The sequence below is a fragment of the Leptonychotes weddellii genome, chromosome 8 (assembly GCF_054177405.1).
Source record: "Leptonychotes weddellii isolate Sample4059 chromosome 8, ASM5417740v2, whole genome shotgun sequence".
Lineage (NCBI taxonomy): Eukaryota > Metazoa > Chordata > Mammalia > Carnivora > Phocidae > Leptonychotes > Leptonychotes weddellii.
In genome coordinates this window covers 40,754,135-40,769,939 of record NC_138376.1, presented here as the reverse complement: position 1 = coordinate 40,769,939, position 15,805 = coordinate 40,754,135, and the positions used below count along the sequence as shown (strand labels likewise).

General features: G+C 39.8%; 1 pseudogene; it reads left to right on the top strand.

Annotated features, from left to right (window-relative positions):
* The first annotated feature begins 1,783 nt into the window (after window positions 1–1,783).
* Window positions 1,784–2,910, top strand: LOC102733165 (Y-box-binding protein 1 pseudogene; annotated as a pseudogene).
* The last annotated feature ends 12,895 nt before the right edge of the window (window positions 2,911–15,805 follow it).

Below are 15,805 nucleotides of genomic sequence, written 5' to 3'. Positions count from 1 at the left end.
GGAGACAGAGAGAGAGAGACTGCTGCTCCTTCCTAGGGTCTTTGGTCTTGATTTTGGTTTCTCGTCTGTAAAGTACACCATGACCAGGTAATGGATGCCAGAGCTGACATCAGCCTTCAGATGAGAAAGAAAGAGTTGGCAGTGATATCTGTCATCCCACTGATCACCAGAGTGACACCGCGTCTCTAGGTGTTATCAACTTTCTCATGGCTGCTCACCAATCTTTCCAAAGCTATGCACTCAAAAATGCTAAACCAGACACAGGGGCTTAACAGGATAACTATGTCTTAATGTGAATCACAGACAACCCTGACAGAGCAGTCACATCAGAACTAGTGTTCCTCAAACTTGTTCGATAATAAGAATCATTTGGTGTGTTTGTTAAAAATCCATTTTGCCAGGCCTCTTCCCTGGAGATTCTGTTCCTTTTTTTTTTTTTGATTTTATTTATTTTGACAGAGAGAGGCACAGCGAGAGGGAACACAAGCAGGGGGAGTGGGAGAGGGAGAGGTAGGCTTCCCACCGAGCAGGGAGCCCGATGCGGGGCTCTATCCCAGGACCCTGGGACCATGACCTGAGCCGAAGGCAGACACTTAAGACTAAGCCACCCAGGTGCCCCTGGAGATTCTGTTTCTGTAGGTCATGAAAGGTAAGCAATGTGCCCAGGTCATGTGAGCAGTAAATGGCAGAGCCAGGACTCTTTGATTTCAAAGTCCTGCTCTTACACATTCTTACACACAATTACTAATTATATACATTTGGGCAAGTCACTTAATAACTGCCCTTTACAGAGGATTTTACAGTTTATGAAACAATTTCACACTATTATTTAATTCTTACAATCCTATGAAGTTGATAATATTACCCCCACTTTATAGAGGCTGAGAAAAGTCAAGTGATTGCCTAAGGCAGGGGTCACATATTCAAATGCCTCTAGAGACCAGGCAGTTTCATCCATTTTTTTTTCAATCACCGATTCATTAATTTATCTCTTTAACAAGTAAGCATTTACTCATTTATCCATTTAAGAAGTACTTATTGAGCATTGATGATGAGGGATGCAGTAGTGAATGTATAAAACCCTTGCCTTCATGGAGGTCACATTCGAGGAGGAAAATAACAAGCTCATACAGAACAAATAAAAAAGATAATTTTAGAATATGATAAGTACTATGAAAGCAATAAAACGTCATTCTGAGTGGGAGTGGGAGGCACTTTGCCTATGGTTGTCTGCTATGAGAGCATCTAGCCTACATGTGTCTATTAAGCATTTGAAATATGGCTACTCCACATGGAGATATGTCATAAGTATAAAATCACACTGGATTTCAAAGACTTGGCACAAAAAAAAAGAACGTAAAATATCCCGATCATAATTTGTATATTTATTACAAGTTGACATGATATTTTAAACATATTGGATGCAATAAAATATATTATTAAAATCAATTTCACCTGGTTCTTTTTACTTGTTTTTAATGTAATGTAAAATTACATGTGTGGCTCATATTTGTGACTCCCATCATATGTCCTTTGAATGTTGCTGATCCAGATGGACCAAGGAAAGCCTTTCAGAAGCAGAGACCTCAGTGATGAGAGAGTTAACCATAAGAAGATATGAGAGATGGGCTTCCCCGGGAAGAGGGAACTGTGGGGGAAACTCACGTAAGATGGACTGTGACTCTCGACCTTGGCGAACAACAAGGAGTGGTGGAATACAGGAGTGTTTCCCACCCAAATCATTCAAATCCAAAATGTTTAAACACCGTGAAGAATAAGAAGTGAGTAGGTTCGATGGGTAGCGGGAGCGAAGAGCGGACCCCAGAGAGCCCTGAGCAGGCCCGCCGCGGCCGCCGGCCTAATTACCGTCACACCCCGGGAGGAGCCGCAGCTGCCGCCGCTGGCCCCAGTCACCATCATCGCAACCATGAGCCGCGAGGCCGAGACCCAGCAGCCGCCCGCCAGCCCTGCGGTCAGCGCTGCCGACACCAAGCCCCGCAGCGGCCCGGGCGGCCCCACATCGGCGGCGCCTGCCGGCGGGGACAAAAACCTCATCGCAACGAAGGTTTTGGGAACGGTAAAGTGGTTCAATATAAGAAACGGATCTGGTTTCATCAACAGGAATGACACCAAGGAGGATGTATTTGTACACCAGAAGAAGAATAGGCCCAGGAAGTACCTTCGCAGTGTAGGAGATGGAGAGACTGTGGACTCTGATGTGGCTGAAGGAGAAAAGGGTGCGGGGGCAGCAAATGTGACAGGCCCTGGTGGAGTTCCAGTGCAAGGCAGTAAACATGCAGCAGACCGTAACCATTATAGACGCTGTCCACGTCGCAGGGGTCCTCCAAGCAATTCCCAGCAGAATTACCAGAAGAGTGAGAGTGGGGAAAAGAACGAGGGATCAGAAAGTGCTCCCGAAGGCCAGGCCCAACAACGCCAGCCCTACCGCGGTGACGGTTCCCACCTTACTACATGCGGAGACCCTATGGGCGTGGACCACCGTATTCCAACCCTCCTGTGCAGGGAGAAGTGATGGAGGGTGCTGACAACCAGGGTGCAGGAGAACAAGGTAGACCAGTGAGACCGAATATGTATCAGGGTTAGAGACCACGATTCCGCAGGGGTCCTCCTCGCCGAAGACAGCCTAGAGAGGATGGCAATGAGGAAGATAAGGAAAATCAAGGAGATGAGACCCAAGGTCAGCAGCCACCTCAACGTAGGTACCACGGCAACTTCAATTACCGACCCAGACGCCCAGAAAACCCTAAACCACAAGATGGCAAAGAGACAAAAGCAGCCGATCCACCAGCTGAGAATTCGTCCGCTCCCAAGGCTGAGCAGGGCGGGGCTGAGTAAATGCCGATTTACCATCTCTACCATCATCCGGTTTAGTCATCCACCACGAAGAAATGAAGATGAAATTCCAGCAATAAGAAATGAACAAAAGATTGGAGCTGAAGACCTTAAGTGCTTGCTTTTTGCCCACTGACCAGATAAATAGAACCATCTGCATTATCTATGCAGAATGGGGTTTTTATTATTTTTACCTAAAGACGTCTCTTTTTGGTAATGACAAACGTGTTTAAAAAAAACAAAAAAACAAAACTGGTTTTTCTCAATACATCTTTAAAGGTTTTTTAAATTGTTTCATATCTGGTCAAGTTGAGATTTTTAAGAACCTCATTTTTAATTTGTAATAAAAAGTTTACAACTTGATTTTTTCAAAAAAATCAACAAACAGCAAGCACCCGTTAATAAAGGTCTTAAATAATAATAAAAAAAGAATAAGAACTGAGTGCCTGAGTTGTTTTCTACCTTGGTCACCCTGCCTTTAGATCCTACTGTTCCCCACCCTTAAAAGAAGTAAAAGTACCCTGCATGGGAAAGCCAGATCGGCCCTGTCAATTCAACCAGCTGGGCTGAGCAGTGGGCAGCACTCAGCCCTCCCTCAAATCCAATCACACAGCCAGAAAATACTAGGAGAATTTTTCTTCTGATTTCAAATCCCATGTTCTTTCCACTTAGCCTGTTTGGGGCAACAGATTCCTTTGAGAATCTGCGGAACACTATGGGCCAAGTCTCCCTCCATTACTACCACCACAATATGCCCACATTAATGCCACATATAATTTAAGGGGCTGAGAGGTCCTCCTCCAAAGCCCACTTATGAACCCCAGACTGAACTCTGTGGTAAAGATATCTGGCTCCCTTCTATGCACCAAAACTATAACATGGAGATAAGGACATCAGTTTCCTTTACATCACTGAAATACTGTGAGGACCGAACGAGATGATGTTAGTGAAACTGCTGTCTGAATATAAGGTATTACGGTTACATTCAGCCAGGATTTAAGGGCCCATAATTGTAGTGCTAACGCCTTGCAGGGATTTTTTTACCTGAAGATTTACCAAGATTTGGAATTAGAGATTTACCAAGAAATGGAAGAGCCCAAGTAATTTTCAAATGATATAAGAAATTTGGGGGAATCTATTCTAGATCAGTGTTTCTCAATACTGCCTGTATCTTAGAATCACTAAGAGAACTTTTTAAAAATTCTGATGAAATAGTACAACCCCTGAGAAGGGAATAAGTAATTTCTAGAAAATTTGCATGTGGCTTCTGACCCAGGAACCCTACTTCCAGGACTCAATTTCAAAGATGTGATGGTAAATTTTGAAAAGAAGGTGAGTACAAGGCTATTCATTGCCTCACTATTTCCAATAGCAAAAGCCTGGAAACAACCCAAATGCTGAGAGAGAAAGGATTAACATGGTTAAGACCGAACCTTTGCAGGCTAGTTTTCCAGAAAAGTAGTGGGCCTCCTATGACTCTCCCTAGAAATCTCTGTGGCCCTGTGCTTCAGGTGATCGATTCTAGTCAGCTTAAATCTCAGCACCCATCCCCCCCATCCTAATGATGCCAGGGTCAGGGCTGGAACTCAATCCTGAACACTTCTGTGGAAAATCCTGCCAGAAAGCCACCTCCAAGAGGTATAACTACATGGCTTGGACCTCAGCCCCCTGATCACTGTGGGAGGGCTGGTGATTCTCCTAACCTGAAAAACTGATGTGGCAGGATCAGACCAGGAACTAGGAGATGCCTCACTATATTGCAGTGGCATCCAGTCCGGATGATGGAGGAGGAGTCAGTGCTTCCTCCATCTTTTAACTTAAATGCCCCATGGCACAAGAAAGGGACTCTGGGGTTCAGATCCACCTAGGATAGACAAGGAGAGACTAATCCTGTAAGTTTTTCCTAGTGAGTCCTGTGCTAGCAGGCCTGATATGCACACTACTTGATCATTTGCCCATTTTTACACTCAGCTGGTACAGTGAGCTGGCATCTGGCCAGGCAGTCACTATAACTTTCTGGAAAATAATCAGCAGATCAGGAATCAAAGTCCAACTAGGGGGTAGGACAAATCTCCTTCAAGTAGCATCGCCAGCTGTTGGGATGGTTAGTCACTAATTGTAGGTGGGAATCTCATGAAACCTCAGCAACAAAAGACCCAGAGGGTAAAGACCTCTTGGAATAGAATTATTTTGTTGTTAGTAATAACCTGGCAAGAGAGTTTCTGAGGAAGGAGTGGCTCCATTGAAATGAAGGCTGAACCAGCACCTGATACTAGTACCTTTCTATAATCACTGAAGAATGTTTACCTTGGGGTGCCTGGGTGGCTCCGTTGGTTAGGCGTCCAACTCTTGGTTTCTGCTTGGGTCATCTCAGGGTCGTGGGATCTAGCCCCAAGTTAGGCTCTGTGCTCAGCGGGGAGTCTGCTTGGGATTCTCTCTCTCCCTCTGCTCCTCCCCCTCCCCCTTATGTGCTCGCTCTCTCTCTCTCAAATAACAAATAAATAAATCTTTTAAAAAAGAAAGAAAGAATGTTTACCTTATGCCTGACCACTTAGTACCTGAGATGGAGGGGTGTTAGAAAAAGGCACAGATCACCCTAAAGACTGGCACAAGGAAGCTCCCAAAATTATACTCCCTCCCTTCTAGAATAACTAGTAAAATAGGCAAAATGAAACAAAAGAACCTGACTTTGTACTTTGCCTCGTTCCATTAGTCCATTGAGAAATTGCAAAATGGTGATAATCTAATTCTATTATTCCTTTTTCATTTATTAGAATTTTTCCATAAAGAACTTTTCTTCATCTACTTTTTTTACATCTTGAGGTACCATGCAGGAAAGGCAAGAAACTTCCAGGCTCATTTCCTATATTTCCTGTCCCAGATTCAACCCATGTATTTCTCCAAAAAAGTTTTGGTACTTTTTGGTGAGAAATTATGTTTACAAACTATAATATGGGCTTACAGGTGCTTATTGCTTCTAGGCTGGTTATTTTTTATATGCCTTTTTTTGTAAACAGAGTTAGGACAAACCTATTTTTTTTTAAAGAAGATATATTAGGATTTTATTCTGACCTTTCCAATTCAAACTTAGGGTTAAAAAGGTTTTATATACCTATCTTGTTTTATGTTTGTACCTGTTTTTTGTCTCCTGAAAACTTAGTTCCTTATGACATTAGCATAATCAGTTTGCTCTACCTTACCTGCCAAGATACATCCTCTGATCACAGAGAAAGACAACCAGACTTGACATGCCCAGTGATGTGAAACAACAGGAAATACACACATCATCACCTAAGAAATATCCTTGCTAAAAATTCCAACCTGACGGGGTACCTGGGTGGCTTAGTCATTAAGCGTCTGCCTTCAGCTCAGGTCATGATCCTAGGGTCTTGGGATCGAGCCACACATCATGCTCCCTGCTCAGTGGGAAGCCTGCTTCTCCCTCTCCCACTCCCCCTGCTTGTGTTCCCTCTCTCGCTGTGTCTCCCTCTGTCAAAAAATAAGATCTTTTTAAAAAATTTAAAAAAATAAAAATTCCAACCTGAATATGAAGTAGACCTAATTATTGATTTTCTCAAAATCAGGAAATAAAGTAATATGATAGGACCATATGGATGTAGTCCGCAAAGTTCAAAATGTAAGGAGTTTGGGGAAGATGGTGGAGTAGAAGGATCCTGAGATCACCTTGTCCCCCCCGCCCCACACACACACCAAGATAACAGCCACATTTATGCAACTAACTCAGAAAATGATCTGAAGACTGGCAGAACAGACCTTCCACAGCTAATCATAGAGAGAAGGCCACATTGAAAAGGGTAGGAGGGGTGGAGGCACAGCCAAGAACCAAACCCCCAGTAAGATTAACAACAAACAAGAGTGACATCCCAAGCATGGAGAAGTGAGAGGATCAGACCCCACCCCAGGCACTGGAGACCCACACTGGGAAGACAAGTCTTTATAGTATCTGGGTTTGAAAACCAATGGGGCTTAACCCAAGGAGCTTTAGTGGGCCTTAATTTCAGTAGCTTTTAAAAAACAGCAAGCTTAACTCCAGGAGAGCTAGAGGGTGATAGGAAACTGAGTCCCTGAGCTTAAAAAGCCTAAAAACTCAGCTTGAGACACAGCACAGAAGCAGCAGTTTGAAGAGTACATGGGGTATACATTAAGGAGATTTACTGACTAATCTTAATGCAGGAGGGGTGGGGATCTTTAAGAGATTTCTCCTGGATCTCAGCAACAAAAAAGCTAGCAGTCTCCACTTCTCTTCCCCTCCCTCAGCCTAGATACCAGGACACTTGCTTGAGCTAGAGCTGCACTATCCATCTACCTTGCTAGCATCTACCCTTGTTTCCCTACTGACAGTCCCACTCAACCCTCCCACCTTGGTAAGCACCCATCCAAAGCTGCTCTTGCCCTGCCACACCTTGTAGGCAGCCCTTGCAAGACTCAACACTACTCAAAAGTGATTCCTGCCCTGGGAAGAGGGGGAGATAGCTGCAGACACCAGCATGCCTGAAGTTCCAGCAGTCCAGCCTCTCAGCTGGCTATGCAGGGAACAAGCCCTGCCCTCCAGGGCACCCGCAACTATGGCAGAAAGGCTAATTGCAGATAGCTAGGCTGTCTGCTAGCCCCAACCACCAATAATCACACAGTGACCTCAGACAGGCCTTTCAACAGTGTTAGGACCAAACCCCACCCAGTGCACTCAGAGCAGCTCATTTCAGCCAACTGAGCTAAAGGCAAATGGAGCTAAGCCACAACAGGAGGATGCATGCAGCCCACACTGGGGGGCACCCCTGGAGCACCAGGTTCTGTTGACCTACAAGGGGATTGCATTATGGAGTATCATAGGACCTCTTCCATATAAGGCCACTACTTTCAAGACTAGAAGATGTAGCTGTAGCTATTACATCCCTAATACATAGAAACAAACACAGAGGGTTAAACAAAATGAGGAGACACAAAAACATGTCCCAAATTAAAGAATAAAACAAAACTACAATATAGAGCTACATGAAAGGGAGATAAGCAACATGCCTAATAAAGAATTCAAAGTAATGATCATAAAAATATTCACTGGACTTGAGAAAAGAGATGATGAGCTCACTGAGAACTTCAAAAGAAATAAATATAAATAAAGAACCAGTCACAGATGAAGAATTCAATAACTAAAATTAAAAAGACACTTAGAGGGAATCAAGAACAGATTAGATGAGCAGATGAACAGATTAGTGATCTGGAAGACAGCATAATGGAAAGCAACCAAGCTGAACAGAAAAAAGAATAATAAAAAATGAGAATAGGTTAAAGGAACTCAGCAACATCATCAAACATAATAACATTTGCATTATAGGAATCCCAGAAGAAAAAGACAGAGAGAAGGGAACAGAGAGCTGAAGGGGCACCTGGGCGACTCAGTCAACTGAGCGTCCAACTCTTGATTTCAGCTCAGGTCATGATCTCAGGGTCATGAGATTGAGCCTCATGTTGGGCTCCATGCTGGGCATGGAGCTTGCTTAAAATCTTCCCTCTCCCTCTCCCTTTTCCCCTCTCCCCACTTGTGTGTGCATGTGTGCACATGATCAAGAAAGAAAGAAAAGAAAAGAAAAGAAAGAAAGAAAAAGAAAGAAAAAAAGAAAGAAAAGGGAAAAAAAGCAAAAAAAAGAAAGGAAAGGAAAGGAAGAAAAGAATAGCTGAAAACTTCCATAATCTGGGAAGGAAACAGACGTCCAGGTCCAGGAATCACAGAGCTCCAAACAAGATGAACCCAAAAAGGTCCACACAAAGACACTTAATAATTAAAATGACAAAAAGTAGTGATAAGGAGAGAATTTTACAAAGTAATGAGAGAAAAGAAAACAGTTACATATATAAGGCCATCAGCTGATTTTTCAGCAGAAACTTTGCAGACCAGAGAAAGTGGCATAATATATTCAAAGTGCTGAAAAGTACAAACCTACAACTGAGAATACTCTACTCAACAAGGTTATCATTCATAATTGAAGGAGAGATAAAAAGATTCCCAAACAAAAAAAGTTAAAGGAGTTTATCACCACTAAACCAGTCTTACAGGAAACGTTAGAGGGAATTCTTTAAGTGTAAAAAAAAATGCTATAAGCAGAAGGAAATTATGAAAGGAAAAAAAGTCACCAGTAAAAGCAAACATATAATAAAGGCAGTAGATTAATCACTTATAAATCACTCATGGAGATTAAAACAAAAATGCAGTAAAATCAATTATCTACACAAAATAGTCAAGGGATACAAAAAAAATATGTAAAAAATGACATTGTATATATAAAATATGAGACAGGGTAAAAATTTAGAGCTTTTAGAATGTGCTTAAGTGAACATCAATTTAATATGGATTGCTATAAATATAAGATGTTATATATGAACCCAATGATAACCATAAATTAAAAACCTATAATAGAGGGGAACCTGGGTGGCTCAGTGGGACTTTAAGACCCCACTTAGAGCAATGGATAGATCATCCAGGCAGAAAATCAACAAGGAAACAGTGGTTTTGAATGACACATTAGACCAGACTAATCTAACAGATACAGAACATTCCATCCAAACACAGCAGTATACACATTCTCTGCAAGTGTACATGGAACATTCTCCAGGATAGATCATATGTTGGGACTCAAAACAAGTCTCAATAAATTTAAGAAGATTAAAATCATATTATGCATCTTTGCTGACCACAAAAATATGAAACAAGAAATCATTTAAAAGAAAAAAATCTGAGAAAAATGTGGAGGTTAACTTGCTACTAAACAACCAATGGGTCAACCAAGAAACCAAATAGGAAATCAAAAAAATACATGGGGACAAATGAAATGAAAACACAACAGTCCAAAATCTTTGGAATACAATAAAAACAGTTCTAAGAGGGAAGTTTATAAGAGGCCTACCTCAAGAAATAAGAAAAATCTCAAATAAACAACTTAACCTTACATCTAAAAAGAGGTAGAAAAGAGCAAACAAAGCCCAACCTATTTAAAGGAAGAAAATAATAAAGATCAGAGCAGTAATAAATGAAATAGGGACCAAAAAAAAAAAAAATTACTGAAATCAGGAGTTGGTTCTTTGAGAAGATAAACAAAATTGATAAACCTTTAGCCACACTCATCAAGAAAAAAAAAAGATGACACAAATAAGTAAACTCAGAAACAAAAGGGGAAGTAACATATCACAGACATACAAAGGATTAAAAGAGATTATTATGAAAAATTATATGCCAACAAATTGGACAACTAGAAGAAATGAATCAATTCCTAGAAACACAAAGTCTTCCAAAACTGGATCAGGAATAAATATAGTATCTGAACAGAGTGATTACTTGTAATAAGACTGAATCAGTAATCAAAGACAAAAACCTCCCAACTAATAAGAGTCCAAGACCAGATGGCTTCATAGGTGAACTCTACCAAACATTTAAAGAATTAAAGCCTATTCTCAGGTGCCTGGGTAGCTCAGTCAGTTAAGCATCTGCCTTTGGCTCAGGTCATGATCCCAGTGTCCTGGGATGGAGTCCCACATCAGGCTCCCTGCTCAGCAGGGAGTCTGCTTCTCCCTCTCCCTTTCCTACACACTCTCTCTCGGTCTCTCCGTCAAGTAAATAAATAAAATCTTTAAAAAAAAAAAGAATTAATACCTATTCTTTGCAAAATATTGCAAAAAAGAGAGAGAAAGGAAAGCTTCCAAATTTTATCTACAAGGCCAGCATTACCCTCATACCAAAATCAAACAGACACAAAAAACAAAACAAAACAAAAACAAAAACAAGCTACAGGCCAATATAACCAATGAACAAAGGTGCAAAAATCCTCAACAAAATATTAGCAAACTGAATTCAACAATACATTTTAAAGATCATTTGCCATGATCAAGTGGGATTTATTCCAGGGTTGCAAGTGTGGTTCAATATGCACAAGTCAATAAATGTGATACATATTTCCAAGAGAAAGGATAAAAACCATATAATCATCTCAATAGATGCCAAGAAAGCATTTGACAGAATCCAACATTTGTTCATGATAAAAACTCTCAAGAAAATGGGTTTAAAGGGAACATCCTTAAACAGAATAAGGACCATATATGAGAACCCACAGCTAACATCATACTCAATGGGGGAAAAACTGTTCCTCATCTTAGAGGAACAAGAATGCCCACTCTCACCACTTTTATTCAACATGTACTGGAAGTCCTAGCCACAGCAACCAGACAAGAAAAAGAAATAAAGGGCATCCAACCTGATAAGGAAGAAGCAAAACTGTCACTATTTGCAGATGACATGATACTATATATGGAAGACATTAAAGACTCCACCAGAAAACTATTATAACTGAAAAGTTAATTCAGTAAAGCTTTGGATACAAAATTAATACACAAAAATATTTTGCATTTCTCTACACTAATAATGAATTCCATTTAAATACCATTTAAAATTGCACCACCCCTTCCCCTACTCGTGCTCTCTTTCTCTCTCTCCAACAGATAAATAAAGTCTTCAAATATATATATATCTCCATCCATTAGTCTCAGGAGCAGGAAACATAACAGGCTTTCATAACACATAGAAGATTTTATAAAAAAAAAAGACTAAAAAATAATAATACACAGAAGACAGAGACCTAAACAAAATGCCAAGACAGAAGAATTCACCCCAAATGAAAGAACAAGAAGAGGTCAGAGCTGGGATCTAATCAAAACAGATATAAGTAATATGCCTAATCCAGAATTTAAAGAAATAATCATAAGGATACTAGCTGGGCTTGAGAAAACTATAGAAGATACCAGAAAGTCCCTTACCATGGAGATAAAAGACCTAAGAACTAGTCAGGCAGAAATAAAAAATGCTATAACCAAGATGCAAAATCAACTAGATGTAATGATCACAAGATGGAAGAAGCAGAGGAACAAATAAGTGATACAGAAGATAAAAGGATGGAAAATAATGAAGCTGAAAAGAAGAGGGAAAGAAAAATATTGGATCACAAATGTAAACCTCGGGAACTCAGCAACCCTATAAAGCATGATAACATTCGCATCATAGGAGTCCCAGAAGAAGAAGAGAGGGGAAAGAGGCCAGAAGATTTGAGCAAATTATCCCTGAAAACTTCCCTAATCTAGGGAAGGAAACATATCCAAATCCAGTAGGCACAGAGAACTCCCATCAAAATCAACAAAAGAAGGCCAACACCAAGAAATATCATAGCAAAATTTGCAAAATAAGAAAAGAATCCTGAAAGCAGCAAGGGAAAAGAAAACCCTAACCCTTAAGGGAAGACAAATCAGGTTAGTAGCAGATCTAGCCAAAGAAACTTAGCAGGTGAGAAGACAGTGGCCTAATACATTCAACATGCTGAATGGGAAAAATATGCAACCAAGAATACTTTATCCAGCAAGGCTGTCATTCCAAATAGAAGGAAAGATAAGGAGTTTCCCAGACAAGCAAAAACTAAAATAGTTCATGACCACTAGACCAGCCCTGCAAGAAATATGAAAGGGAACTCTGAGTTGGAAAGAAAGACCAAAAGGAACAAAGACTAGAAAGAAACAAAGAAAATCCCCAGAAACACTAACTTTACAGGTAATACAATGGCACTAAATTTATATCTATCAATAATCACTCTGAATGTAAATGGACTAAATGCTCCAATCAAAAGACATGGGGTATCAGAATGGATAAAAGAACAAAACCCATCTATATGCTACCTACAAGAGACACATTTTATTTTTTTAAGATTTTATTTATTTGACAGAGTACAAGCAGGTAGAGCAGCAGGAAGAGGGAGAAGCAGGCTCCCACTGAGCAGAGAGCCTGATGCGGGGCTCAATCCCATGACCCCAGGATCACGATTTGAGCCAAAGGCAGACACCTAACCAACTGAGCCACCCAGGTGCCCCAAGACTCATTTTAGACCTAAAGACACCTGTATATTGAAAGTGAGAGGATGAATAATGATTTATTATGCTAATGGACATCAAAAGAAAGCTGGAGTAGCCATACTTATATCAGAAAACTAGATTTTAAATGAAAGACTACAACAAGAGATGAGGAAGGGCACTATATCACAATAAAGGGGTCCATTGAACAAGAAGATCTAACAATTGTAAATATTTATGCCCCCACTTGGGAGCAACCAAATATATAAATCAATTAATAACAAACATAAAGAAACTCACTGATAACAGTACAATAATAGTAGGGGACTTTAACACCCCACTTACAGCAATGGACAGATCATCTAAGCAGAAAATCAACAACGAAACAATGGCTTTGAATGACACACTGGACCAGATGGACTTAACAGAAATATTCAGAACATTTCATCCTAAAGCAGCAGAATACACCTTCTTTTGTACTGCACATGGAATATTCTCCAGAATAGAATACATACTGGGTCACACACAAATCAGGCCTCAACCAGTACAAAAAGATGGAGATCATACCACGCATATTTTCAGGCCACACTATGAAACTTGAAGTCAACCACAAGAAAAAATTTGGCAAGACCACAAATACATGGAGGTTAAAGATCACCCTACTAAAGAATGAATGGGTTAACTAGGAAATTAAAGAAGAAATTTTAAAAATACATGGAGCAAATGAAAATGAAAACATGACAGTCCAAACCTTTGGAATGCAGCAAAGACAGTCATAAGAGGGAAGTACATAGCAATACAGGCCAACCTCAAGAAGCAAGAAAAATCTCAAATACACAACCTGACCTTACACCTAAAGGAGCTAGAAAAGGAACATCAAATAAAGCTTAAGCCAGCAGAAAAAGGGAAATAATAAAGACTAGAGCAGAAATAAATGATATGGAAATAAAACAAAACAAAAACAACACAGTAGAACAGATCAATGAAACTAGGAACTTTGGTTCTTTGAAAGAATTAATAAAATTGATAAGCCCCTAGCCAGACTTATCAAAAAGAAAAGAGAAAGGACCCAAATAAATAAAATCACAAATGAGAGATCACTACCAATACCGTAGAAATAAAAACAATGATAACAGAATATTATGAAAAATTATATGGAAACAAATTGGGCAATCTGGAAGAAATGGATAAATTCCTAGAAACATATAAACTACCAAACAGGAAGAAATAGGAAATTTGAACAGACCTACAACCAGCAAAGAAATTGAATCACTAATCAAAAATCTCCCAATAAACAGAAGTCCAGGGCCAGATGGCTTCCTAGGGGAATTCTACCAAACATTTAAGAACAGGTAATACCGATTCTTTTCAAACTGTTTCAAAAAATAGAAATGGAAGGAAAACTTCCAAACTCATTCTAGAAGGCCAGCATTACCTTAGTTCCAAAACCAAAAACCCCACTCAAAAGAATTATAGACCAATATCCCTGATGAACATGGATGTAAAAATTCTCAACAAAATACTAGCAAGTTGAATCCAACAATACATTAAAACAATTATTCACCACGATCAAGTGGGATTTATTCCTGGGTTGCAAATGTGGTTCAATATTCACAAATCAATCAATGTGATACACCACATTAATGAAAGAAAGGGCAAGAACCATATGATCCTGTCAATAGATGCAGAAAAAACATTTGACAAAGTACAGCATCCATTCCTGATAAAAACCCTCAAAAAGTAGGGACAGAGGGAACATACCTCAACATCATAATGGCCATTTATGAAAGACACACAGCTAGTATCATCCTCAACAGGGAAAAACTGAAAGCTTTTCCCCTATGGTCATGAACAAACAGAGATGTCCACTCTTACCACTGTTATTTAACGTAGTACTGGAAGTCCCAGCCTCAGGAATCAGACAACAAAAAGAAATAAAAGAATCCAAATTGGCAAGGAAGAACTTTCACTATTTGCAGACAACCTGATATTCTATGTAGAAAACCTTAAAGACTTCACCAAAAAATTGTTAGAACTGATACATGAATTCAGCAAAGTCACAGGATACAAAATCAATGTACAGAGATCTGTTGCATTTCTAAACACCAATAATAAAGCAGCAGAAAAAGAAATCAAGGAATTGATCCCATTTACAATTGCAACAAAAACCATAAGACACCTAGGAATAAACCTAACCAAGGAAGAAAAAGATCTGTACTCTGAAAACTATAGAACATTTATGAAAGAAATTAAAGAGAACACAAAGAAATGGGAAAACATCCCATGCTCATGGATTGGAAGAACAAATATTGTTAAAATGTCTATACTACCCAAAGCAATCTACACACTTAATGCAATTCTTATCAAAATACCACCAGCATTTTTTTATAGAACTAGAACAAACAATCCTAAAATTTGTATGGAACCACAAAAGACCCCAAATACCCAAAGCAATCTTGAAAAAGAAAAGCAAAGCTGGAGACATCACAGTTCCAGACAGGGAACCATCAAAGTCCTAGAGGAGAACATAGGCAGCAACCTCTTTGACCTCAATGGTAGCAACTTACTAAACATGTCTCCAGAGGCAAGGGGAACAAAAGCAAAAATGAGCTATTAGGACTTCATCAAGATAAAAGACTTCTGCACGGTGAAGGAAACAATCAACAAAACTAAAAGGCAGCCTATGGAATGGGAGAAGATATCTGCAAATGACATAACTGATAAAGGGTTAGTATCCAAAATCTATAAAGAGCTTATCAAACTCAACACCCAAAAAAACAAATAATCCAGTTAAGAAATGGGCAGAAGACATGAATAGACATTTTTCCAAAGAAGACATCCAGATGGCCAACAGACACATGAAAAGATGCTTGATATCACTCATCAGGGAAATACAAATCAAAACCAGAATGAGATAACATCTCACACCTGTCAGAATGGCTAAAATAACAACTCAGGAAACAATAGATGTTGGAAAGGATGCAGAGAAAGGGGGACCCTCTTACACTGTTGGTGGGAATGCAAACTGGTATAGCCACTCTGGAGAACAGTATGT